General features: G+C 40.5%; 1 protein-coding gene across 1 annotated transcript in view; it reads right to left on the bottom strand.

Moving 5' to 3' along the window:
• Nucleotides 1-26,664, bottom strand: part of ATXN1 (ataxin 1) — a 373,795-nt gene that overhangs the window by 134,509 nt on the left and 212,622 nt on the right. Inside the window, exon 5 of the mRNA XM_074335193.1 lies at nt 12,658-12,784. The gene's annotated coding sequence lies outside the window, so the exon portion shown is untranslated. The remainder of the gene's footprint in view (nt 1-12,657; nt 12,785-26,664) is intronic.

The following is a 26,664-nucleotide window of genomic DNA, read 5'->3' as shown; positions in this document are numbered from 1 at the left end:
GCCAAGTGTCCATCTCACAAGGAGTGACTTTTTAAAGGCTATGAAAACTCTTTAAGTGGAGAAAATATAGTTATAACAGTGGCCTTCCTGCCCTGAGAGGAGTAAGCTCTGGGCTTTTAGTTTTCCTTTTTGTCTTTCTCTATCCCCTCAATTTCCACTTATTCACAATTATATGGTGAGGGAAGGCGTCCCTCAAGGCAAAGAGAGCAGAAACCAGAGGCCATTGACCAGCCTGCAACACCCTGTCTACATGCTTCAGTATTTTTTTTTTTTTTACGGAAAAATTAGAAAGAAAACATAGCAAACTATTTATCTACTTAATGTGCATTTAGGTGTCCCCTCCCCCATTTTTAAAAATCTATAAAAGACAGCACTTTCAACATCTGAGTTATAACCCTGAAGCCTGAAAAGTACCCTGCTACTCCCACTTGATATCATGCAGTTTCAACGACAACAAACTGGCTCCCAAACGTACCAGTGAAAACCACAAGTTCTCACTCTCGGTGACTTGAATTTAGTGAAATGAAACAGTCATTTCTATTTTAGTATTTTAAAAGCGTTATACTTAATAGCACAGTTAAAAGGTCAGTTCTTGCAATTAATGGGTGAGCACCGGTCTCATCCAAGGGTAGAAACAGATTTTTTAGGGAACCCAAGGGCCCCCAGAACACACTGCCTATTTTGAGGTCAGAGGGAATCCTGTTGGAAAGCAGAGTCTTCAGCTGGGACGATACTATCACACGACCTACCAGGAGAAGACACTTTCAGAGACTGTCTTTCAATCAGTGCATCAGTCGGTATTTATTTAGAAGCCCCGGGACACAGGAATCTGGCAGGATCCTGACAAGGAGTGATGTGATGAAAGCTGCTGGCAAGATCCAGCTCCCTTAACGTATTCCAAGTTCTTCTGGAAGATTCCATATGGATAGTGCTTGTGACCTGAGCCTCTGTCCCTCCTGACAGACCTTGAGGGTCTCCACTGACTTTTCTGGTCACACTGTTTAAGAAGCACATGTCCACTGGGAACCACCTCTCATCTACAGCACTTCTGTCTTCTCCTAGCTGTTCCTGGGACGTCTCTTAGGAACTGTCCCTGAATTGTCTAGGCTAACACATGCTTTTAGGATTTTGCCATCTAACCATGCTTCTACATATCTTACTAATCATGTCAACATCCTGCTTAAGCTCTGTCAACGACTCTTCTCCTGTCTTCAAGATAAACTCCAAACTCCTCAGCAGAGCTGACTGAATAGATACTTCATGATCTGGCCCTTCCCTGACACTTCTTACCTGCTCTCCTTTGGCTACTCTGGACTACTTTTGGTCTTCCAACATGCCATGTTCTCTCTTACCTCTGAGCTGGGCACATGTTGTCCACCATGTGACTAAAGCTGGCATTTCCCTCATCCCTTGAATCTGTGACTTGCTTATTTGGCCAAAGGGAAATTAGCAAACACCTTGTGAGGAGAGGTCGAAAAGCACTGGTGTATCTTGCTTTGTCCTATGTTGCTGCCCTTGGGATAGCCACCTTGAGATGGCAAAATGAAGGAGCTCAGACTAGCCTACTGGAGGATGAGAGACCATGTGGAGCGGGGACAAGCTGTCCCACTGAAGCTCCCCTCTCCCTCAGGCCAACCAGCCTTACAACACCTAGACATGTGAGTGAGGCCATCTTAGACCAATCAGTCCCAGCCACGCTGGCCAAGCTAGAAAAGCCCAGCTAACCCACAGAACCACAAGAAATAATATGTTTGTTGGGGTGGCTTGTTACATAGTATATGCCAACTGATACACTCACTTTGTTTCCTAGGTTAACATCTCCCAGTCTCAGGATGAAGGCTTCCCTGACCCCAGAAAAGGCTACACTGCTTTGCATCCAGTGGGTTCCACTAAAAGAACACCGGGCACAGTATAAAGGAGTTGACTGTTTTCTCATCTCTCCAGTGATTAGAAGCTTCTTTAGCTGTTGTGGATGCCTTACTTACAGCACACACTCAGTAAATACTTGCTGCATGAAAATACAGGATGTATATATCTATCTTCTAGCTTTTTTTATCCTTAATTTCAAAGAATTAGACTAGTTTTTTTTACCTATCACCACCTGGACATATTAACTACATCAAAATATATTTTAATGATTTTCTTTTTTAGAGTTCCACTCATATCAATAGTCTTTGGGAATCTCCCTATTCTTTTATAGATGAGACTATCATATCTTCCACTCACCGTGCCTTTCAGTTTCACTAATACTGAAAAATTCACCTAAAATTCCAGGGCCTTCAGTATATTCACATGGATAATTCTGACAAATGTTGTCACCTTCACCATCATAATTACTCTACTATATGTGAAAGAAGCAGAAGGCTTTAACAATACATACTGAATTCACTGTCAATGCAATGACACTGACAGTTAATGACAATTCATATAATGGAGGAAATGTTTCTACAAAGAGACTAGCTAACTGCAATTGACAGTTAATGATAATTCATGTTGTAGGGGAAATGTCTCTACAAAGAGATTAGCAAGTTGCAATTGTTTACCTGTTGATTTTAGCGACACATCATGATAAATTTTGTTTTGTGAAATTTATTATCCTAACAGCATTATAGCCACCACAGCTACTAGGGAGAAATCACTGGGCTAAAACACACATCTCATTTCATTCTCTCAGCAATCCTGCAGGGTAGGTATGATCAGACCTAATTCACAGATAAGGTAAATAAAACTCAGAAAAAGTTGGGCACTTTCCCCAAGGACACACAGCTAACGAGTGGCAGGGCTGGGATTTGAACCCAGATATGATTGCAAAGCCTCCTATTGGGGCTAATATCTTCCAATCTGATGCTATTAAGCGGAAGTGATGACTATGTTCCTTTGGAAGACAAAGATATAGAGACACAGAGACAGACCGTAGCTTGCTAGGGGTCTGAAGCAGGAATGAAAAGAGACCCCAGGCATTCGTTCTTACTTAGCCTATTGCTCCTGCTCCTGGGCTGGGCCCAAAATGTCTCCATCTTCTTCTCAGTTATCAATATTTAGATTCACAGCTACCTTTGTGACAGAAAACAACAAATTTGAGAGGGAGAGATAACAGGTTCTTTCTGTACTAGGTGCGTTTCCAATTACTGTATATCTAGATATATTGTGTAAAGTATGAAGCATGAAGTGCATGAGATCTAACGCGTCTCTTCTGCTTTACCAAATTTCTTTCCAAAAAGGAACTATCCAACTTTGAAAGGATTTCATTTCCTACCCTCATAGGGGCACTTGTTTTTTTTTTTGTTTGTTTGGTTTTTTTTTTAAGATTTTATTGGGGAAAGGGAACAGGACTTTATTGGGGAACAGTGTGTACTTCCAGGACTTTTTTCCAAGTCAAGTTGTTGTCCTTTCAATCTTAGTTGTGGAGGGTGCCGTTCAGTTTCAAGTTGTGGTCCTTTCAGTCTTAGTTGTGGAGGGCGCAGCTCAGCTCCAGGTCCAGCTGCCGTTGCTAGTTGCAGGGGGTGCAGCCCCACCATCCCTTGCGGGAGTTGAACTGACAACCTTGTGGTTGAGAGCCCACTGGCCCATGTGGGGATTGAATCGGCAGCCTTCGGAGTGAGGAGCACGGAGCTCCAACTGCATGAGCCACCAGGCCGGCCCAAACTTTGAAAGGATTTTAGTCTTCCAACTTTAACATATTCACATTAGCTATATTTATTATTCACATCGACATGGGAGAATTGTCTGCATTGCCTGTGCACGATGAGGAATATTTACCATTACCTATTGAATTAAGAGTTACATAATGATCTTAAAAAAAAACTCTACTTCTCTACAATGTCAAAATGCGACTAACAGACATTTATTGTTCTAGGAACACACATTGTCTTTTACAATTTAAACCATTTCAGCAACTTAAAATAATGACCCGTTGAGCACACCACACACCTGTCCAACGAAACTGACTTTTCAATTTTTATCTGTTGAGAAATCTATCTTGAAAACAAAAAGTTTCAACTGAAAGTATCAACACCTACCTTGTTCAAATATCACTTCTCTTAATTCCAGTCCCAGATCTTAAATATCTATTCTTATTACAGGTATGGAAGTGGGAATTGATATTTGTGGAGTATGTAAAGTGTGCTAGAAATGTCCAGATACACCCTAATTGGCTTCTTCATCATGAGGATGCAGTTATCTCAGCTAAGTGTGGACATTCGGTGGAGCAAATAGTACTAGATCTCTGAGAGTGCAAAAATGCTTTTAGTAGTGCAACTTAAGGTATTGACACTACTTTATGCCATTTGTGGATTTCAGATGTTCCGGGGACATGCCATTCATCGGATTCCCTCGCTCCTCATCTCCCAATGAGGTTTGCAGGTAGATCCACCTCTAGTTCTTTCTTTGTGAAAAACGTCCTGACATCACCATGCCAACACAGACAGAAACACTCCTAGAAGAAAACGTCAGCCAAAGTCACTGGCTAGGGGCTTTTACAACAAAGTGGCTATGGAATAAAATCCCCAAGACATCCAATGTCAATCAGCTTTATCTTTATCTAGATAAGGTCAGCTAGGTTAGGGACTTTAAGACAGAATCCTCAGGACTTCTAATGTTTTTTTTTGGATCCAAACCAGAAAAGGGGAGAAAAGTCATTTAGTGCCAATTCAATTTGACATAAAGGGAGGAGGAGAGTAATTAAAAAGAAGAGTGTCCCTTTTCATGCTGGGTACGTGGATAAATTACTGGAGCCCAGTAAGAAAGCTCTAGTTACACTGGACTGCTTTCCAGCCAGACCAGACTACAGGAAAAGGAGCCAAGACCAACTGTTGTGGTGTTTCCCTCTCTTGACCTCCGATTCCTCCCAAACATCTACCCATGTCCCCAACTCTGAATGCCAATGCTGATAAACAACCGGAACATTAACTCAATTCACAAGAAAAGCGGATACCATCTGATGTTCTGCGATCGCCTAACATCTTGGCCTGGCAGACCCCAGGTTATGCCTGGACTATCCATTAATCAGTTTGTTATTCTCCACTGGATGCTATCGGTAGCAGAAAGACCATGTGGTCCACGATCCTTAGTAAGTGACACTCCCATGATACTGAAATCCTCTTCCTGGAGGTCTGCCCAGATGAAGGAAATGGAAAATCCTCTTTGAGCAAGGTGAATGCCAACTCTCTGCTGACCCTCTGGAGGCCACCCTCACCACTGCCATTCCCTTGCTTGCCTTTAGGGACGAGTCAGCCAGTAGGTTGCTAGGACAACTGGCATCATTGCTGGGACACAGAAACAGATCGCCAGCAGAGCTGGGAACCCAGATTGCAAACTCCAATGACAGCAACAAGATACTGACTGGCAGCTAATCTGCTCCACTAAAGGGGAGTGACAGACTAACATTATCCAGTGGATAGCTCTCACCTTCACATACTATCCTTTAATCTACACTTGTGCTTGATGTGCTGGTGACAGAGAAGGGGCAAGAAACTTGCTTAAGATAAAGGCTGACTGGCTCTATTCTGAATTATGTCAGCTGGTAGATATGCAGGAACCAGCTGATATTTGTATATTTAATTGATTAGTCTTCTGAGTGTGGGGGGAGGGAGGTTGTTTGTAAGCAGAAGCAGGAGAGCCAGAAACAGGTAGAGCAGCTAAGGTTGCCAAAGTGAAGGGAAAAAACTGCTTGTACAGGCAATAACTGTCTCCTTTTGGAACAATAGCATCCTAATCTCATACCCCCTTTTCTTGGAGAACAAAGAAGAAAAAGGCAAAGGGGCCTGGAAAACTAGGGCTTGCCATGGTAGAAGAAGGGAACAATCTCTGTGCCCAGTTCTCTTTGTTCTGTAGGGTAAGTTTTACAATGCTTATAATGGGTAGCAACTCGTAGGAGCCCCAGGCATTAAGACTGCCTGTCAACATCTTGGATTCTAGCCCTGGAGAAGTTACAATTTTCCAGTTCTATGAGAGCTACAAGGGTTTGGGGAGAAAAAAAGCAAAATGAAATGAGGAGCAACCTAATGGAAATTTTAGAAAACTATTTTAGCGATTGTGTTTTCATTTCTAGATATGCTGAGCACATTGTCCCCATGTCCCTAAAGAGGGCTTATGTGCAGAATGAAAGAGATAATCAAGGCCAGTCCCACGCAGAGGTCTGGCACTGTGGACATGTCCCATCCCAGTGCCAGACATTCAAAGCAGGAAGGAAGAGGTCATAAGGCGTGATGTGATAAAGGGATTGGGAAAGAAGTGGGATTTAAAGGTGGAAGAAGAGGGGAAGAGTCCAAAGAGCATCACAAGAACTTGCCTGAATTTTGAAAATAAAAGATTCTAAAAGAGATTGCCAATTGTATCCCATTAATATTGCCATTTGGGGGGATTCTACTTGAGAAAGTTGCTTCAGAATGTACCCACAAGTAGAAAGAAATGAATGAAACACTAACTTCCTGCAACACAGGCTGCAAACAGCCTATTTTACTATCTCACTTAAAAAGCACTTTACACTTGTGGGAAATTACTTTTCCTGGAACATAATCATTCAGGTGTCTGCAAAAGGTTAACATAATCTTCAAGACATGTACAAAATGGATTAATTCTTTCAATCTAAGATTCCACCTAGCAGGATTTATTACATAGCTCCCACTTGGAATTTAATATGAACATATGTTGAGGGAGTGGTTAAATGATTTTCTGGTATTAAAAACTGATTATTTTATAAAAATGAAAAATTTGGGAAATTAAAAGAATGAAATTATCTTTCTAATTGTATTTTTACATTAGTCCCAAGGAACAATTTATTTGCTGGTAAGAGCCAACAGATTTTGTTTTGGCTTTATGACAAAATAATGTTATTTAGTTCCTATCTGTGCCTCATTCTTCTGTAAGAGAGACAACAATCTTTTAGAGGAATAATGAAAATAATTCAAATCCTATGGCATGATTTACTTTGTGAGAAATGACATACATACGTCAGTAATATTTTAACAAAGATGATGGAGCCGCCCAACCTCGGCAGTGCCCAAAAGTGTGGGAATTATTTGATATCCCTCTGGAAGAATTTTCAGTGGCTTCATACTGTCCTTTCAAGGCAGCATCTCTACCCAGTCACTCTGTCCTTCCTTCTCGAAGGCATACTGACTCTTGAATAGTGAGAACTTCAAAGATACACTACTTGAGAAATACATTTTCAATTTTGGGTGTGGTTTCTGCCTGAAGTTCAAGTTGAAAACTCTACACTTACTAGGGTTGAGAGGTGTTATTTCTTTAAGTGCCTGAGTTCTTGCTTCAGCTTTTGCAGATTATATATATATATATATATATATATATATATATATATATATATGAGAACCCTAAAGGAGAATGGTTTCCAGGTACTACAAATCCCCATTCTATGTCTTTTTTGGTGGTCATACAACATCATTTCTCATGGAAAGAAGTTTTGACTCTGAGCTCTCATCTGCCCAGATGCAGAAGCAGTTAAATAAAAGACTAGTTTTATCTTCTCTCCCTCCTTTGCCATCTCAAAGCAAACACACACACTGGGTTGAAATCTACCCTCTGCTTCAAGAACTAATAGAGATGCTCAGCAGTCCTTGAAGCCTTCCCTGAAAACCCATTCCTGAGAAAGCTTACCCACCATGCGGTTGGGACCACGTGACTCTTGTCCCAAGCACAACCTCCCACAGTGCTCTCAGAAGACAGTAAAGATAGATTACTCATCCCTGTATCCTTAACAGACTTTAGCACACCTTGACACCAACAGTCTCAATAAATATTATTTATTTAGTGAATTCTAAACTTAAGCAGAACACGCTTTTTACCTCAGCACTATTCAGTTAGAAAGCAGTCCGAACAGGCTGCCGATGCCTTCTTTTCCCCCACAGAACATGAATATTATAGAAGACACATGAACATTTTTACTTCCACAACTTCCGGGTGCTCTGTGTTTTTTCCCTTCTCCTCTACATGATGTTGACGGAGCATTTGGGGAAGATGACCCTGAGGGGAAAGGGTGTGCCTGGAATGTGCTAGACTGCCAACTGACTCGGGAAGTAGTTGCGACATTAACTCTCAGAAGTAGGAGCTCAGGCAAAGGCCACACCAAAGGGGCAATGCCAGGAACTGTGGCGATCAAAAAGAAGCAACTGTGAGAAGTCTGGGAAGGAGAAAGAAATAGGTACAACAGAAAATCCTAGAGGACCTGAGGCTACAGACTACTTGCACGGAATATGCTCATGCAGAGCCCTTACAATATGCAGGCCGATTTAGAGGGTCATGATAAGCAAGGGCCGGGGGAAAAAAAAAAGAAAGAAAAGAAAGAAAACACAGAGAGACTGTTTTCCTTCATTTATCTAACAGTAAAATCTCCCTTTCTCTCCGGACCCCCTTCTCCACCTCAGTTTTTTTCCTTTTTTTAATGATAGTGCTAGAGAATTTGTTATCACAGATGGCAAATCTAAAGGTACAAATTGACAGACACGGGGGAATTCCCAAATCCATCTTATTAGAGTGTGTATGTGTAGTTCTCTTACTCTGGAGACTAGAAATTCAGTTCCCATTTTTCAAAGCTTATGAAGACAGCATAATACTGTGCAAATAGACACAGAGGTGTTTATTTTAGTCTTACTATTGCTCCCTAAGAATACGTAACTCAGAGCCGTTACTCTGAAAAGGGGGTCGATAAGCACACAAAATTCAAGAACCTTTATCATTGCGACCCGCAAAAGCAATGTAGGAGGATGAGGTCACCCTAAGACTTTTGTGAATTTCCCCTTTCACACCACAGAGACATTAGATGGACTTCATTTGTACCGGCATACCATTTCTTCACTCCCCGTTGTGTGTCATCCAAAAGGGAAGAACATGAAAATGATGCTATTCAGTAAATTGTGAGTTTCTAGGTAGATTCCGCATGTCAAGCCTGGTTCCCACTTTGGGAATAAATGTAAACATAAAGGGTGATAAGATGGTGTGATTATAAGAGGCAAAACCATCAAAACCACCACCTTTCACAGAATGTCCGGGCAGGCCTCTCATAAATAACTGAGGAAACAAACCACTCAAATGGAAAAGCAGAGAAAACACACACAGTGCAGAATTTTTAAAAAAATGTATCAGAAAATCCCCAAACTCAATATAGTTCTATAAAGCCTTTCTTTTTTTACAAACTGTTTCCTTTCCCACATTACTTAAACACACCATAGACATTTAGCACCTACTTCTCAGTAGCCTTCTAAGGATTAAAGAAAACAGACTAGTCCCTCTATGCCATCTCCTACCCTATTCTCATCAGAACCATGTTTATATTCCTTTATTCCTGGCTTAGGCCCTCACATGTGAAGCCCAGGCATATATTTACTCTGTCCTTAGACAGCCACTCAACAAACATTTAAATATTTACCAAGTGTCCACTATGGGCCAAGTAGCATTTTAGGAGTTGTAGCTTCACCAGGAAATAATAATAATAATCATTATCATCCTCATCATTATCATCATCCCTGCTTTCATGGAGCTTACAGTTTAGTTGAGCAGATAAATAAATAAATATGTGATACATAAGATTCTTAAAAGAAAAATAAAGTAGGCTAGAGGATACAGAAAGATGGGGTGAGTGCTATTTTATACAGGTCAGGGAAGGCTACTTTGAAAAGGTAACTCAATAGGTCCTATTTAAGGAAGCAGAGAAGCTCAGGAAAGAAACATAGTAGCTCACTACCTCTTTGCTTATATACTAAACAATATATGAGTATGAAGGTGGACAGTTTTTAAAAAGTTAATTTCAAAAGTGGCTCATGTTTAATTTTCAAAAAGAATAAGGGGTGTATATCCTAAATATAAAAGACGAAAGCTACATTCTTAGAAAGCACTCAAATGAATACCTTTGAACTGTCACATGGTGCCTGGGGAAAGGGTGTCATGATGGTGACAGACATAATTCTTTTTTTTTTTTTTTTTTAACTATAGACTGTGCTCAACATTTTAAAAACAGTTGTAAATTAAAGTTGTGCCAAAGCATTGACTTTTAGAAGACAAACAGGGTAAAATGAAGGTCCAATCTGCCTCATAAAAGACTGCTGCTTTATGCAACGTTAGCCACTGGAAGCCAGAAGAGCTCATTTAACTCAACTTTCTCATGTTACTCATCATAAAATGGGCCCCTCAGGCTTCCGGGGCCCAAGGTTAAACAGTTAACTGTAGCATCATGTGGAAAACCCAAGTCTCCTGATTCTTGTCAGTTTTCATTGCCACACTTTTCTTGTACAAGATACCATATCTCAGAGCCTGCTTGAGACACTTGCAGGAACAAAGTCCATCTGCTAGAAAGATGGTGGCAGATTTGAGAGGTGGTTTAATGGGGACAGGAAGAAGAATACTGCAGAGGTAATGAGTTTGGGGTGCAGTCTGCAAGGACTGCTGAGGATGGACACCACTAATTCCAATGGCTGCTATGATTATTACTCGAGTATTCATATGCCCACAATCATACCTCATCTACGAGCAAGCACACATTCTTTGAATATTGTCTGCCTTCTCTACCACAATGGCACAGGCTTTGTGGCACCCAGGACACCAAAGTAAGGGGAAAATATAAACCCCGTGTTGTAAAAATGCACGAAGATGACAAAAAGTTACTAATTTCAAAATTTACTAAGAAAACTAGGACACCCCTGCCACAACCCAAGCAAATGCAATTGGGAAAATAAAGTCCTTAGCGTGAAAGGAGTTTATACAGTTCAGTATTTTCTTCTTCTCTCTCAACCTACTTCGTTTATAGAAGGATTTTAAAGTTACTTTAAGTTGGCCATGTGGTATCTTAAAGTTTACATTCAGAACTTCTTTGAAAACCTTACTTAATGTTTGAGGCTTGACATGGTATCACATGAGCAGTTCAAAGTAATGGTTTAAAAAAAAACCCAAAAAAACCACAAGATTCAAAACAAAAACTGTCTTGATTATAGTAACTGCACTGCTCATTTAAATGTAACCTGAAACCTAAAGCCTTTTTCCATAAGATGCTTGTTTCTTAGGATAAAAATGCTTTAAAACATATCACCGAAGTGCATTCTAACAGTTACCTGATTGGGAACATAATTTCTAGTAAAACACACTGCTACTGTAGCACCCAAATCCGACAGTGCCCCAAATTATTCTTTAATAGTGATAGAAACTTTCATAGTAAGAGATGTTTTTTTATTAAGTATTAAAATGACTGACACGATGCTCTGCCCCTTACGGGGACCCCAAACCAAGATGTCAACTGATCAATAAGCAAATAGCATGGAGCTATCTATAGGCTCACAATATAACACTTCATGGGGGTTAGTGAATGCCCAAGGCCGCGAATTTGCTTGACCTTGACTACAGGACCCGGAATACAATTCAGATCAATTGATTCCAGGAGCTGTGTACTTGCCACTAGAACAAATGTGCTCATATCCACAAAATAGAAACAAATTAAAACACCAGCATCTCCCATCGCCCATAGACTATAAGGCACTGGGAGATTTTGAATTTGTAAGCTTATTTTAATATAACTGTTTAACCCATTTATATGGAAAATATGCATATTTTAACTTAAATTTTGAGAAAACCATGAAATTTTGAAAATTCAGTGGAAATTTTTCCTTTCAATGTCAATGCTCTTACTCCCTGATATATGCTCTTACATGACTGCATTTTGCTTTTCAAAATCTTTGAAGAAACTAGAAAAAAATAGGTAATAAACACCTGGAAAATTTTCCTGAGTAAATTATTAAGAAGCTAAAAACTTAATATATAAAGTTACACACACACACACACACTCATGAAAACAAAAACCAAAAAAACCCTAGTCGAAGCTGGCTCTTCATTTTCTAACATTTGAAGGAAATACATTTCTAGGCCATTATGGGTTTCCTGTAGCTGAATTGTTTCCTGGTCAAAACTCATCTAAACTTTTTTTGGTGACACAGCCTAGCAATGAGGTAAAATCTGCAGAAAGCAGAGCTGGTGAAACCCCTACATTTTGTGACAGATAAGGTCTTTGAAGCCCATCCTGTACAGTCTTTTCAATTACTTGGTCCTAAAACTCCTCATGAAAGGTGACTAGCAGCTGACCTTCAGGAATTACTTTACTAATCTCAAAGTCCCAATCTAGTAGCCTGGTAAAAACCAGTAAATCAGCCCATTTTGAATAAGAGAAGTACCCAAAACAACTAACTGCACTTGCATACCTCAGATTTTTGAAAGCCAGAAAAACATTTCATTCCAATCCAAAATTTCACATAAATAAAAATAAGTGCTGGTGGCAATCCTGGTTACAAATCCTGAGCCTGGAGAATGTGACACCCCTCCCTCCCCTCCCACCTACCAACCTGAAAGAATTTCGAGGTTGCCCTAAACTTGATACTAGTTAACTGTACCAGGAAAAAGGGCATTCCTACAACGGAAGAATCACTGTATTCCACTCTTTTGTTCCAGAAGGAGATAATGAGTTGTGCCCCACAGAAGCTGAGAGAAAGGCAAGTTCACAGCAAATAAAAACAGAACCTCTCCCCTGAAGAAAATAAATTAATTGGATGATCACCGAGAGCTAACATGAACACCCCTTCATCACCCTGGATCGGTGACATCCCACGACCCACAACTCCTTGCAAGGCAGGCCACCGCAGATGCTGGCTGCTCTTGTCCACTTACAACATTCACTGTGCCTGTTCACTGGGCACCCCAGGCTTCCTTCACCATGGAGACGTCCCACAGGAAGCAGGAGGGCTCCTGGGCTCAGGCGTGTTCTTTCTTCCTTTCACAGAGAAGTGAGAAATACCTAGCATGGGAATAGAACAAAAGGGAAAGAAAAAGGTAAGTGCATCAGCAAGTCACTTGTTACTGCAACAAAGGAAGTGTATAATCAATCAGACTAATTGATAATTCACCGAACACCATTTTCCAGTACCTTTTGTAAAGAAGATATTCGATATTTTGGCTCTTGCCCAGGGAGACACAGCCGCATGGCATGGCCTGCCTTAACCCTGGCTCTCCCCTGCCCCCTCTAAAGTTGAAGCCAATTCTGGGAAACTTCAGATGAAATCCCAGCTGAGATGCAAAATTGGAACACAGCCTCAGAATAAGCCACCTGATTCCACTCTCTGCATAAAGGAGGGAGCTAGGACCTTTGCCATTTTCATACCTCGCTGGGTTGTTGGGAAGATCAATAAGATCACTCTTGCAAAGCACTAAGAGTTCCTGAGAAGAAAGGCACTATATAAACGCAAAGTAGTGTTAGTGGTCATAAGCCTGTTACTGAGCTCTGAGCCAGAACATAAAAGCCAGCCTTGGCCAGTCATCAACAACCAACCATCCCTGGGGCACCCACACATCCAAACGTCGGCACGGGTCACCATGCTAAAGCTCCTGCTTCCACGGAGTGGCTGACAGAAGTAGAGGACAGAAACAGAGGCGCCTGGAATCTCAGGGAGAAAGACAGTGAGGGCTGGGAGCGGGAAGCCAAGAGGTAGGGGGAGTGGAAGGTGGGTGAGAGGCATGTTCCTGCACATCATTACATGGCTTCCTCAGATTGCTGGGCTGCAGTGGTTAGTGCACCGGAGGTTTGCGGGGCTGTGAAATGTTCCACTTGGCTCTCTGCCATGTCCACCCACTGAGGATAACACTGCCACACAGAAGTGGCACACCGATCACCTACTGGAGAAGGACTGGATCATTTTGGTCTGTTACTTTTAAAGAAAAGACCGATTCGTACCCTGATCATTGATATTTTCCACACCTGGATTTAAAAAATTTTCCCCTCCTTGAAGACAGAGCCAGGAAGAGCTTTTCATGGGCCAATATTATCAAGTTATTTTGACTTGTGAATTCTTGAGGAGCATACTTGAAGTATAGGAATTTACATGAGTGGCTTTGGGGATGACGAAAGAAAGAATTGAAGTGCTACTCTGGCATCCTGTTCGCTCCCCAAATAAATCATCCCCAAGGGCCAGTCATGTTTTCCTTTCCAAGTTATAAACACACACTGAACAAAGGTGGGAGCACGGTATTCACACTGTGGGTGTAATATTTTCGAGGGGAAAAAAATGGTCTCTATCTCAAAAAAGGCAACAATGAATAATGTCAAATCTTAGATTTGGAATTGGTAAAACACTGACAAGTTTACCTCAAAACAAAGAACTAAAAAATGGAGAGAAAAAAAACTAGGACAGAAAGGAAAAGGAGGTGTCTGCTATTAATATAATTAACTATGACTTTTATAGTGAATACAGTTTCCAAAGTGCTTTCTTATTAATTAATTCATTTGCTCGACAAATTTTTACTTGGTGCTTAGTATATCCACCGGGTTCTGTGCTCGCAATGGTGAACAAAACAGACGAGGATCATTAAAGAGCTTGCTGCCTCAAGAGAGACAAACGTTAAAGAATTATAGTATACCAGTTTTAGAATATGTGTAAAATTTGAACACTGGACAGGTATTATGAAGGAAAAACAGGCACCGTGATTTGCAGTCATAATGGGGGTATCTTATTTAGAAGGAGGGGCTCAGAAAGGCTTTTCTTACAAAAGGAACATTTTAAGCAGAGAAGTGAAAGATGAGCAGAAGTTAGCCAGGCATCGCGTTTCCAGGGAAAGGAAACAGCCTGTGTGTTATGTGATGTGACCTAGAGATGTACAACTAATTTCTGTCTTTTCATCTTTGTTTCTTTCCTGGCATTTCAACGGGGTTTCCTTGACCAAGAAATGAGCAACAGACTTTATGTTAACCAGAGTTATTGTGGTGATTATTTTGCTATATATATATATATATATATATATATATATACACATACATATACATACATATCCCCAATCATTAGGTTGTACATCTGACACTAAAATAATGTTATAGGTCAATTATAATCTCAGTTTTTTAAAAAAGAGCAACACAACTATTCTTAATACCTTGGAATAAGAGATGATTCTTCTTTCTGACTGCCCGGGCCATCAGGGCAACAAACACTTAGCGATTTCTAACCGGGAACACCACTCAGTGCAGGTATTATACTTGATGTGACAGCAAAGCAGACTCTGGCTTCCTAATGCGTCTCAAGTCACCCATCATCACAAGAAATAAAAGGAAGCTCTGTGCTAACACCTGCATGCCGCAGCTGGCGTTAAGAAAACCCTCCCCAAAAGGGCTAAAAACAGACCACATTACATATAAAGTCTGAAAAAAACATCTTCTCAGGACTTTGCATTAGGTTCCAAATTGGCCTCCTCTTGACTGTCAGGAGATATATATATATATATATATATATATATATATATATATATATATATATATATATATGTTGGCTTTTTTCCCCTGTCCCAGACTTAAATGGCATTTATGCCGACCTACAAGAGTGTCCTGTGAACCTTCTCTTGGTTCTTGGTTTGGTTATCTGTTTACTTGCCCAAGTGAGTAACATGATACAAAGAAATAAAAAGCAATGGAAATGTTGTATTCATCTGAAGTGTTTTTTTGTTCCCTATATCCCAGGTCTGGTACAGCTTAATTCTTCCGCTAAGGAAAATCAGTCATTTGCTTTCTTCGTTCTGCAAAACAAAGGCATCCTGAGACAGGCTCATTCATGTTCTCCCCATGAATGGAGTAAGTTTGAAAGTCTGTTTGAAACGAATAGGCCAAACTTTAATTTGTCTGTTTCCATTTAAGACACCCAGGATAAAGTGTACTTTCTCCTACCAACCAGTTCATTATATAACCAAAAACATTAATGATACTCCAAGTTCCAAGTCTTGAAATACAAACCCTCGCTTTGACTTGGTAGTTTTGACAAACTAGAAACCTCAGGAAGAAAAGAGAGAGCAAGAAAAAGGACTCCTTGAAGCCAAGTTGTCCAATACCTCCCCACCCGATGTGGGAAATTATGCCAGGCTGACAGTTTCATCCTCTGTCCATCCAGAGAAGAAAATGACACAGTGCCAATTTCTCTTTCCCCTGACTGCCCACGGCACTTACAGCCTCCACCACACATTTTAACCCAAGGTCTTTTCCATTCAGCACTCTGCTATATTGTCTTTATACTCCACTGGATTTATTTAAGTCTTGAAGGCTTGAAAAGTTTATAAGTTCCTTGATGAAAGAAACCTTGCCATGCCCTCCTTTTACAGCCTCCTAACAGTGTTTAGTAGAAGAGCCTGAATGTAAATTAAACGATCCATATCCAAAACCTGTTCTACAACTTCACCCATACTCCAGAGGAATCACTACTCTATAGCTGCAATTTAAGCCCTTCTCTCCTTTCTCCATCCTCCAGGGACTTGGAGCTCCTATGATGGCCACCACCCAGATGAAAGCCCTCCATGAACTAGAGAACCACTAAGTTATAACTTAGGCTTCTTTCTCCTGTTTGACAATTCATTCTAAGTTACTAGTGGTTTCTCAACTACCATCTTCTTTCAAGATTTACACCGATGTACAACAGCCCGCCCGCCCCGCCATCCCAGGTCACCAGGAACCTATATCCTTGAGTCTCACAGCTCTTCCAAAACCAATGATATGGAAACCTCTATGGTAAGTGGAGGCTCTGAGGTTGTGGCTCTCAAACCTCAACCGCCATCAGAAAAACCTAGAGGCCTTGTTAAGCCGTATTGCTGGGTCCCATTTCCAGAATTTCTGATTCAGGATAGGGAATTCGGCATGGGGTGGGGCCAGGGAACTGGCATTTCTAACAAGTTCCCAAGTGATGCTGATGCTGTTGGTCTACGGATCACACTTGGAGAACCAGTGCTCTAAGGGGAAGTCTTTCTGTCAATTAAATAACCTGCAGAGGCTAAGGATCTTTTGAGTATATTTAATCACTATAAGATGGCTACATTGGAAAGAATGACACCTGACTATTCCAAAGAGGTGACAGATGACCAAAAAACCCCAAAAAGTCCAACACACTTTATAATCTGGGAAAACTTTTGGTGGTTCTCAGTCTTGGGTCTTAATCTGCTCTCCTCCTACGGGCCTCAGGTCCTACTGGGGTCAGTTTTGCCCTCCATCTTTCCTTCCATTTTTTTCCTTTACTAGAAACTTCTCATCTTACAAACATATCAGTTATTGCTATTCACGAAGGACCTTCCCCATACCCTGATGTATTCCCAAATGGCTGTCACCTCTCTCCTGTCCACCAACAAACGTTAACAGGAGCATAAATTCAATGCCAATATTTCACCAGGTACATCTTAAACTCTTGGAGTTTGACTTCCACCACTATTTTTTTTTGTTTCATTTTGTTTTTAGTAAACTTCCTTCTCTTTCTTTCAGAATGACTTCCTGCCTTCTAAATGTAGCGTCCTTTTCCTAATTTACTTCTTTTATAATATTTGATATAGTAGGTTCTTCAATTTTCTTTTCCTTTTATTTAGTATACTAGCATTGTTGCCTGAATAGCATCTTTCAGGAATAACTTCTCTCTCCCCATTCTCTTCGTTATACGGGCTTGGATGACCCCATGTCTTGGCTCCAAAGACGGCCATGTGACCTAGGTCTGGAGAATCAGAATACATATCTCTCTCACCATCAAGACTGGTTTTAGCGACAGACACGTAACCAAAGCCACACCAGTCAAAGGGCTCTCTCAGACTGGCTGGAAGTAAGGAATGAGTCACCCCCTGGTCTACTAAGAGCTTTTTTCCCACCCCATGAGGAAAGCCCACTTAAGAATGAAGCTCTGCAGTAGGGAGCAAAGCTGAAAAAAATGTCTGCGTCCTGACCACAGTGAGGCCTCTTGTTGGATCCAGCCATGCCAAAAGTTAGATTTACCTCTGGATTTTTTAGTTACGTTGTAACCGACAAAATTCCAAAATGCCCCCCCAAATTGTGCTGTCCCTAAGAGCACACACACCTTCTCCTATTCAACCAAATGCTAATCTGGGTGCTACTCCTGTGAAGGGATTTTGCAGATAAAATTAAGGTCCTAAATCCATTAATCTTAAAATATAAAGATGATTCATGATGGGCCTGTCCTAATCAGGTGAGCCCTTCAGAGGGATAAATTGTTACAGGAATGAGATTCAAAGCATGAGAGGACATACGGGAAGGGGGGGGTGGTTAGTGGCGGTCACACCACAGCAATAAACTGGAGATAGACACCAGGAGCTGAATGTGGTGCCTGGTCCACAGCCAGCACTAGAACAGGGGCCTGTCCTACACCCACAAGGAAATAATTCTGCTGACAACCATGGGAACTTGAAGAAGACCATGCGCCCCAGATGAGAATGCAGTCCAGCTAACATTTTGATTTCAGCCTTATGAAACCCTGAGTGGAGAATCCAGCTGTGCCATGGTGAGACTTCTGACCTGCAGAAACTGAGATAACACAGGTGTGGCTTTAAGTCACTAAGTTTATGGTCATTTGTTATGCAGCAACAGAAAACTAATACATACATGATACAATCAATTCCTTTTTTTTTTTTTTTGCTGAAATCACTTTGAGTTTTGTTCGCCTCTTGTACCAAAATATCCCAGTGAGCCTGGTTTCTCTGAGACGGTGCTATTCTGGTGTTCCTTACATCACACTGCTGCTAGTTTCTTGGCTTTGTCCCTTCCTGTCATTCCTCTTACCCCTAAGGCACGTTTTCCCCAAGGTTACATGCACAGCTCTCTTCTCATTCTATAATAATTTCCCTTTATTGTACATAGTTCTTAAATCTGTACCCATGGCCCTGGCATCTCCCCAACAAGCTGCTGGATATATGCAGTAGAAATAATTATGTCCATTTCAAAATGTCCCATCCTTTTCCCCCCAAACCAGCCCTCCTCTTTTATTTCCCGTTCATGCTAATGGCAGCATTGTCTTCTGCAGTCTCCCCCAGTCCATCAGCTGTCAAGTCCCATCAAGCCTGCTCTCTATTCCCACCCTGCCATACTAGTTTCTACTCTATTCCTCTCGCAGCAGCCTGCTAATTGGTCTTCTTGCCTTCAACATTCTCCCTCCAAACCATCTGAGTCATCTTTGCTGGATCAAACTTCCTGGAGTAGATTACATAACTTCTCCATGCCACACTGTGGGATTGGTTCTTATACTCGCTAAAAGTCTAAAATCTGATGTTTCAGACCTTCACAATCTGGCCCCAACATGCTTTTCCAACTTCGTTTCGTACTTCTCCCCTCATGCACATTGTACCAGCAAACGAAGATTCTTTCTTTATCTCTGAGAGCTCACATTTCTAATCCACAAGTTCAAATTCAAGCCGTACCTAACAAGACTTGTTCAAATCCTTTCTCCATTACTCTTTCTTCATCCTCCTATGTTGCAACTTTCTCAATGAGAAGTATTGTTTTTTTTTAGATGTGAGCTTCTAAAGTTTGTATTCTTTTTCCTTGTATTCCTAATCATTTTGTTCCTTACCCTAAAATAGGCATCAGTTCCCCAGGCAGACTGTAGTAAACTCTGTGAAGACAGGATTTTTGTGCCTGTCTTCTTTTTGGAAGCCTCTGAGTGCTTTTGTTAACTAACGGTAACCCCCTGGTAAATACTGGTTGATTGCCTGAGAATGTGGTATTTTACTTTCACTCTGACATGTCCTCAAGTCTCTTTACTCTGTAGTTATCAGATAGGAGAGTCCCTCTCTGGTGACTTGGAGAAAAATCATTACATAAGCTAATAGGGAAACAGCTCAGTCAATCAATGAAATATTCTGCCAGGGCCTCTTTTTTCCAACCCAGGACTAAAGCTGACTCTGTATTTTCTTTCTGAGGAAGAAGGAGAAGCAGCCAGGGCTGCTGGCAGTTGCAGAGTTCAGAAACACATCCTCTGGAAGAGCCGCTCAGCCCAGCAGGGAGCCTCTCTCTCCGCCCTGCTTCCAAAGGAGAAGGAATGTCAGTCATGGGGGCCAAATTCCCCCTTCCCAGGAAAGTCAAGGGCAATGCAAGTACAGGTACCCAGTAGGAATTCAGGCACTGGAGGGAGATGAAGCCCAAACCTAAGGTAGTCTGAAAAATATGGTTATTCATCATATCATACAATCCCTCTCCAATCAACATTTGATGATGTCTGAAATTTAAACATTGTAAATTCTTTTCCCAGACTGGTAATCCTTGGATATTAAGCATCTACTTGGAACATCTTCTACTGATATTGATGGGTTTGTGCTTAGGTTAAAAAAAAACCCTAAAATTAGTATCTACCTAAAGAACACATAATCAGAGAGGAAAAATATGCTGAAAAAAAATCCTGTGATCAAACTTTTTAAACACTATAATTCATGATCCACGCCACTGTTTCCTATTATTAGCACAGCTTATCACATAAAGGTAAGGCTTTATCCACACAGCTATGGACTCAGCAGGTGTCTATACTGCTATGTAGGTTATATCTCCTCACTCGTATAAAACCAAGTTTGTTAAGAAATATAACTATGCATCCAGAGAAAAGTATGTCTGCATATCAAGAATAAGATGAAAATACACATGAGAAACACTTAATCTGCATTGAATAACCATAGAAGGACGTCCCTGGGAAATTATTTTTAAAGACCCAGGTGGCATATGGTCCTTATTGACAATTTTTTCCTAGCCTGATTTGCTTCCTATTCTGCTCCCAACGGCGCAGGAGACAGAAACGTGGATCAAGAAGCCTGAGACACTGGCCACACATGCCCTGGGTTACGAGGCGCTCTCAGGCATCCGAGTCATCACAAGCCTCCCTGGAGGAGAGTTTTATTCCAGAAGGGCAGTGATTGGTTTGGGTGTTAAAGAAGCGTCAGGGAAAAATGGGGAAGGCGGGGACAGAGCCTGTGTTTCCTGTGTTGATCATTAGAAAGCTTTTATAAATCATGAGCTGTTGTGGTCCTTGAGTGGCCATCAGGAGGAGTCCCTTGACTTGACATTTCTTTTTGTTTCTGCTCTATTTCGTCTCCTTTTAATAACAGAATTAGCAAAAATTCTAAGAAAGAAATTTACATATTTTCCACTCATTCTCTTTTTGCCATTATATTGGGAATTAGACGATAGTATCCCCAACTATTTGATTTGGCCTGACTTTACAAAATTCTAATTGGTGAGACAAAGTAAAAGACCAGATAGAATCCACATACACCCCCAGACCATCCTTTTAGACAATTACAAGTAACCGAGTTCAACAAAGGTATTCAAAGCAGAACTTTGGAGGCAGCCAATCAAAGCCACACTTTCCTTCCATTTAATGAAATATTACTATGTAAAAGCATAGCTACAACCAGGACCTCCAATCAGACTTTAAAAAATTTTAGCATCTCTACATGATTAAAGGTTATTCAAAGATTTTTAAGGAACAGAATATTTTCCAAAAATTCAAAATGAGCAACAATACTAACTACCCAACTTTTTGCATAATGTTCGGACCAGCAGGATTTTCTATAATTATACTGAATCAACCTCGTTTGTCTTCTTTTTTGTCTCTTTTATTCAATTAAAATCCAAAAATTCTAATGACTCAATATTTTAACCTCTTTTTTCATACCATTCCAGGTAGCTGTCTCCTTGTTTAAATATCACAACTTTCTGATGCAATCAGAAAAAAAAATATTGCCAGACAAAGGCACTATTGAAAACTTCTCTCCTTTTGGGGGAGGCTTAATAAAACTATTCTAGCTTAAAACTGAGATTTCAATGGTCTCAACTGTGAACAACAAGTAACAGAAATACCACTTGGCATTAAATCCAGGGATTACCTGTTGAAACACCAAAGGTTGGGAGACTTTGATGTGGGTTACTTGGTGCCGGGGAAGTACCAAGAAATACAATTATTCTTTTTCTATGAATGTGGAGTGGAAGATTTGATACCGTATTTGGAGCAAAGATCCACTGTGTGGAGGGTGGGGCAGCACAGGGGAGGGGTGCAGAGGGAAAGCACATGTGCACAGCCTGCTTGAGCAACTTACGAGTACTAGCATACAAAGAAGCATCGCTCCATTTGTTATAACGTAGTAAACTCAAATAAAGGGAAATATCAACTAGTATTTTCTGAGCAAAGGACCCCAGCAAGATACAGCCACAGTTTGCCTTCTGAGTCCTGTAGCTAGATTAAAATACCTGATGATCATGTTTCATTAAAAATCCCAAGGAAATTCTTTACATAAAGAGCATTCTATAAGTTTCCTGTATCTCTTTAAAAATGAATATTTAATACTTTTTAGAATTAGCAACATCTATTTATCACCCGGCTCTAGAATACACATTCTCAGGGTAAGGCAACCCCCATTTCTATTAAAAGAACTAATAAGAGGGTTTCTTCCCCCCTTCATCTTCCAGGTTTAGGGGTTTATACTAATATCATGGTTCAGGGGATTCTCACACTTACAACTCCTAAAATATCAAAAAAAAAAGAAGAAGAAGAAGAAGAAAATTTCTAGCTCCTTAATTGTTTTGTCGAATAAGCTCTCAAAAGTTCATTTTTGTTACCTTTTTCAGGCAAAATAAGAGGCCTTTTACAAAAATTCTATTGCTAAAACAATGGAATTCTCCTGGGAATGACTTCGTTATGGAAATGAAGTGACAGCTTCTTTTATCTAGCCAGGCAGAAAGTCTGCATTTATAAAAGGCATTCAGAACACTCAAGTGCTATGTGTGGGAGGACATAAAATGCTATTTTTAATTCCAATTGCAGCATTCCTCCTATACAGGTCTTTCAGTATAATCATAATCATAATAACAGATCTAAAAAGAAAAAATCCCATTTCTGCTGACCCCAGCAGGAAAAAAAAAAAAAGAGGAAAAGAAGAGAATGATGACTACAGTTTCCTTCTACTTTTGGACCACTCGCTAGGCTCAGAGATCAATCTCCAAAGCTATCAGAGCTGACTATCTATTATCCAGAATTAAAAGCACTTAAGCCCTGTGAGTAACAGCATTACATCTTCTCACAGAAATTTACATTTTTGTACATGTGACTTTCACTCTACTGAGCTTACAGGAATCACCTGTGCCTGCCTGGAAATGCTATGCGCGTTCTACCTGTTCCCCAAAGTGAACGTTCCTTGGTGGTGCTGTGATGGATGTGGCAGGGCCACACTGGAAACCAGTTTCTAATTTCAAAAACTGGAAGGCCCCTCCAGTGAGCAAGAGGCATCCACTTCTGTTTGGGCAAATGCAGAGCTTTGCAAGTCAGGTCTGTAATCTGCAGGTGGAGGCTTTTCATGTCTGCCATGTTTCCCTTGGTTCTTTTGGGGACCAAAGCCTGAGGAGGAGTGAGGAATGGAAGTGCTGGTGAGGAAGAGAAGACTGGTGTAGGCGGCTCTGCAGAAGTACTCATATGCTATTGGAGGGAAAAAAGTATAGTATGAGAGTGGAATTACTACAAAGGATAACTCATGGACTAAGACCCTCTAGCAATGGCTAAGTGATTGGTTTAAGACCATATGCTGAGGATTAGAGAAGAGATGGGTCAGAGATTTGTTTTAATTGAAGTAAAATTCACAAGAGATAAAATTCACCATTTAATAATTTTAAAAATATACAATTATTCATAATGTGCAACTATCAGCACTGTCTCATTGTGGAAGATTTTCATCATCCCCCAAAGAAACTCCATAGGCACTCTTCATGCTCTCCTCTCAGCCCTTGCCAATCACTAATCTGAGTTCTGTCTCTACGGATTTACCTGTTCTGGACGTTGCATATAAATAGAATCACACAGTATGTGGCTTTTTGTGACTGACTTCTTTCACCTAGCATGATGTTTCCAGGATTCATTCATGTTGTAGCGTGGATCAGTACTTCCTTCCTTTTTCGGCTGAATAATACTGCACTGTACGTACACATCACATTATGTTTATCCGTTCATCAGTTGATGGCCATTTGTGTTGTTTCCACTTTTTGACTATCACAAAGAATGCTGCTATGAACATTCTTACACAAGTCTTTGTCTGAATGCCTGCTGGTCAATTCTCTTGGGTATATATACCTAGGAGTGGAATTGCTGGGTCAAACAGTAATTCTAGGTGTAACTGAGGAACTGCCGAGCTATTTTCCATAGTGGCTGTACTATTTTACAGCAATTTATGAAGGTTCCAATTTCTCCACATCCTTGCCAACACTTCTTCTTATTATTATTGGCCATCCTAATGGGTATGAAGTGGTATCTCATTGTAGTTTTGATTTGTATTTTGCTACCACTAATGATGTATCTTTTCAATGTGCTTATTGGACATTTGTATATCTACTTTGGAGAAATGTCTGTTCACATCCTTTGTCCATTTTAAAACTGGTTTGTTTGCCCTTTTGTTGTTCAGTTCTAAAAGTTCTGTACATATTCTGGAAACTAGACTCTTACCAGATACATGATTTGCAAATACTTTCTTCCATTCTGTGAGTTGTCTTTTGATTTTCTTGATAGTACCTTTGATTTACAAAAGGTTTTGATTTTAATGAAGTCTAGTTTATCTATTTTTTTCTGTTGTTGTTGCTTGTGCTTTTAGTGTCGTATCTGAGAATCCACTGCCAAATCCAAGGTCATAAAAATCTATGTTTTAGAATTCTTCTAAGAGTTTTCTAGTTTAGCTCTTACATTTCGGTTGTCGATCCATTTTAGTTATTTTTTTGTATATGGTATGAAGGGTCCAACTTCATTCTTTTGCATGTATCTCACGTGTCTTTTTCTAGCTATCCTACAACTATTTGTTGAAGAGGTCAGAGAGATTTTGAATATGTAGTTATGTTAGTCTGCTCTCTTAGAAAATCTGTTTCTTTGGGAAAATATATATATACATCTTTTTGCAAATAAACTTTAATTAACTGAATTATGGGTACAGTAAACACAAGAGAATGAATTTTTATTCCTCAGTCCACATTTTGAAGATGTAGAAAGTTTTCAAGAATCATGACCAATTATGGGTTATAATCCTGAGCTTTCAGGGAAGTCAGGCAGCTTAGAAGTAGTTCTTTTGCAAGGACTAATTTCCAAACAAAAGTAGCTTGAAATTGTTGGGTTTTCTATTATTTTAGTTCCATTTATTTCCTTGTCTGTTGCCCTCTAGTGAACTACTCCGGTCCTCAGACATCTAGAGACCTCGGTTCTCTTTCCCACCCCAATGCCCACCTATTGATACAGGTCCTTTCAAGAGAACTTAATCTAATTCCTACTAAATCAGACATAACATACTTTTAGCACGATGCCTAAGTCCCTGTTTTGTTTAAGCAAAAAGAATAAAGTGTAGGTTGTAGAATGCCAGGTATTATCCATTCAGCCATTGGAAGAACTGGAGACTCAAATCCCCTTAAAGCAGCAGTTCTCAGACTTGGTTACACATTGTGATCGCCTGGGGAGCTTTCAAACATACTGCTGCCTGGGTTCTACCTACACAGACCTTCATTTATTGGTCTGTGGTGCAGTCTAGGCAATGGGATTCTAGCGTGCAGCCACGGTGGAAAGCCTGGGCCCTCAGGTCAGTCATCAGAAGCTGACTGCTACTTCCTCGTCCCACCCTGGAAGCAGCTCTTCTTGCCACCTCGCACCACCTGCAGGTAGTGAGGGATGTACATTCAACTGCTCTTTAAAAGTATTATAATTTCAGATTAAAATGAACAAAAACCGAATTTCCTGCATTAGTTCTTATTTAATCTTCCCAACTACCCTGTGAAAGGAGGTTTATTATTCCCATACGACTGATGAGGAAACAAACTCTGAGCAACTCAACAACAGCCTGAGATCACAAAACTTGGAAGTGGCAGAGAATGCGTTTGAATACAATTCTTCCAACCCAAAGTCTGTATCATCTATGCTGTCTCTCTCATTAATTTCAAAAGGGCCAACCATTTTAAGGGTTGTCGTATAGTTTGGTACCCACGAAGGGAACATCAACTTCACATCTTCCATCCAGTACCCATCTTATGGGATGGGCTGGTGGGTATATATTCACTAAAGAGAATGGTGGGCACGTCCCTGCCATTATTATTCTTTCTCTCTAGAGTGTGTGTGTGTGTGTGTGTGTGTGTGTGTGTGTGAGCATATGTCCATACAAGGGAAGTGGACCTCACGGGTATATATGAATTCGGGAAGATATGACATGACTCCAAAAGGGTAGCTTGGTAGAGTTTTCAGAAATGGTGGGGGGCAGTTAATTGATTCCTGTGTGTGATAAGACTGGTAATCGCCCATGAAATGCCTTTATTGTGGTACAAAAATAACAAATACTGAGAAAAGTAACACTTCATTGATGAATTTAATCTAATGCCTATACGAGTATGTGATTACAAAGCTCAATCTGTTGAAAACAGCAAGACCAAAGGCCATCAGGCAAAAATCTCTAATACTTCAATATTCAGGTTCTCGTAGTGGAAAGGGCACAACTTCCCCATAATATCAATTTGCCTGCCAAAGCATGAGGCACATGAACAAGCCTTTACACAATAATGTAATAAAGTTTGAATTGGCATAACATATTGGTAACGGTGGCAGAATCTGGGAAGTTAGTTTCAAATCACTTTTTTTGTCTTCTTTCTAACTGGTATACTCAAACAGACGTGTAAGTCTGTACATGCATGTATACACACACACACACACACACACACACACACACACACACACGAGGCTTGAAGGAAAACTACATTTCAGTCCTGGTATTTTTCATAGGCCTACATTATTCATTCATAAGAGAAGAGGCAATGGATTGTCGCTATTATTCTATTACATAAGGAAACTGGGAAATTTTCTGTGCAGCAGATTAGGGAGCTGGAAAAGAATAAAG

The sequence above is a fragment of the Rhinolophus sinicus genome, linkage group LG06 (genome assembly GCF_036562045.2).
Source record: "Rhinolophus sinicus isolate RSC01 linkage group LG06, ASM3656204v1, whole genome shotgun sequence".
NCBI lineage: Eukaryota > Metazoa > Chordata > Mammalia > Chiroptera > Rhinolophidae > Rhinolophus > Rhinolophus sinicus.
This window is presented reverse-complemented; position numbering and strand designations above follow the sequence as displayed.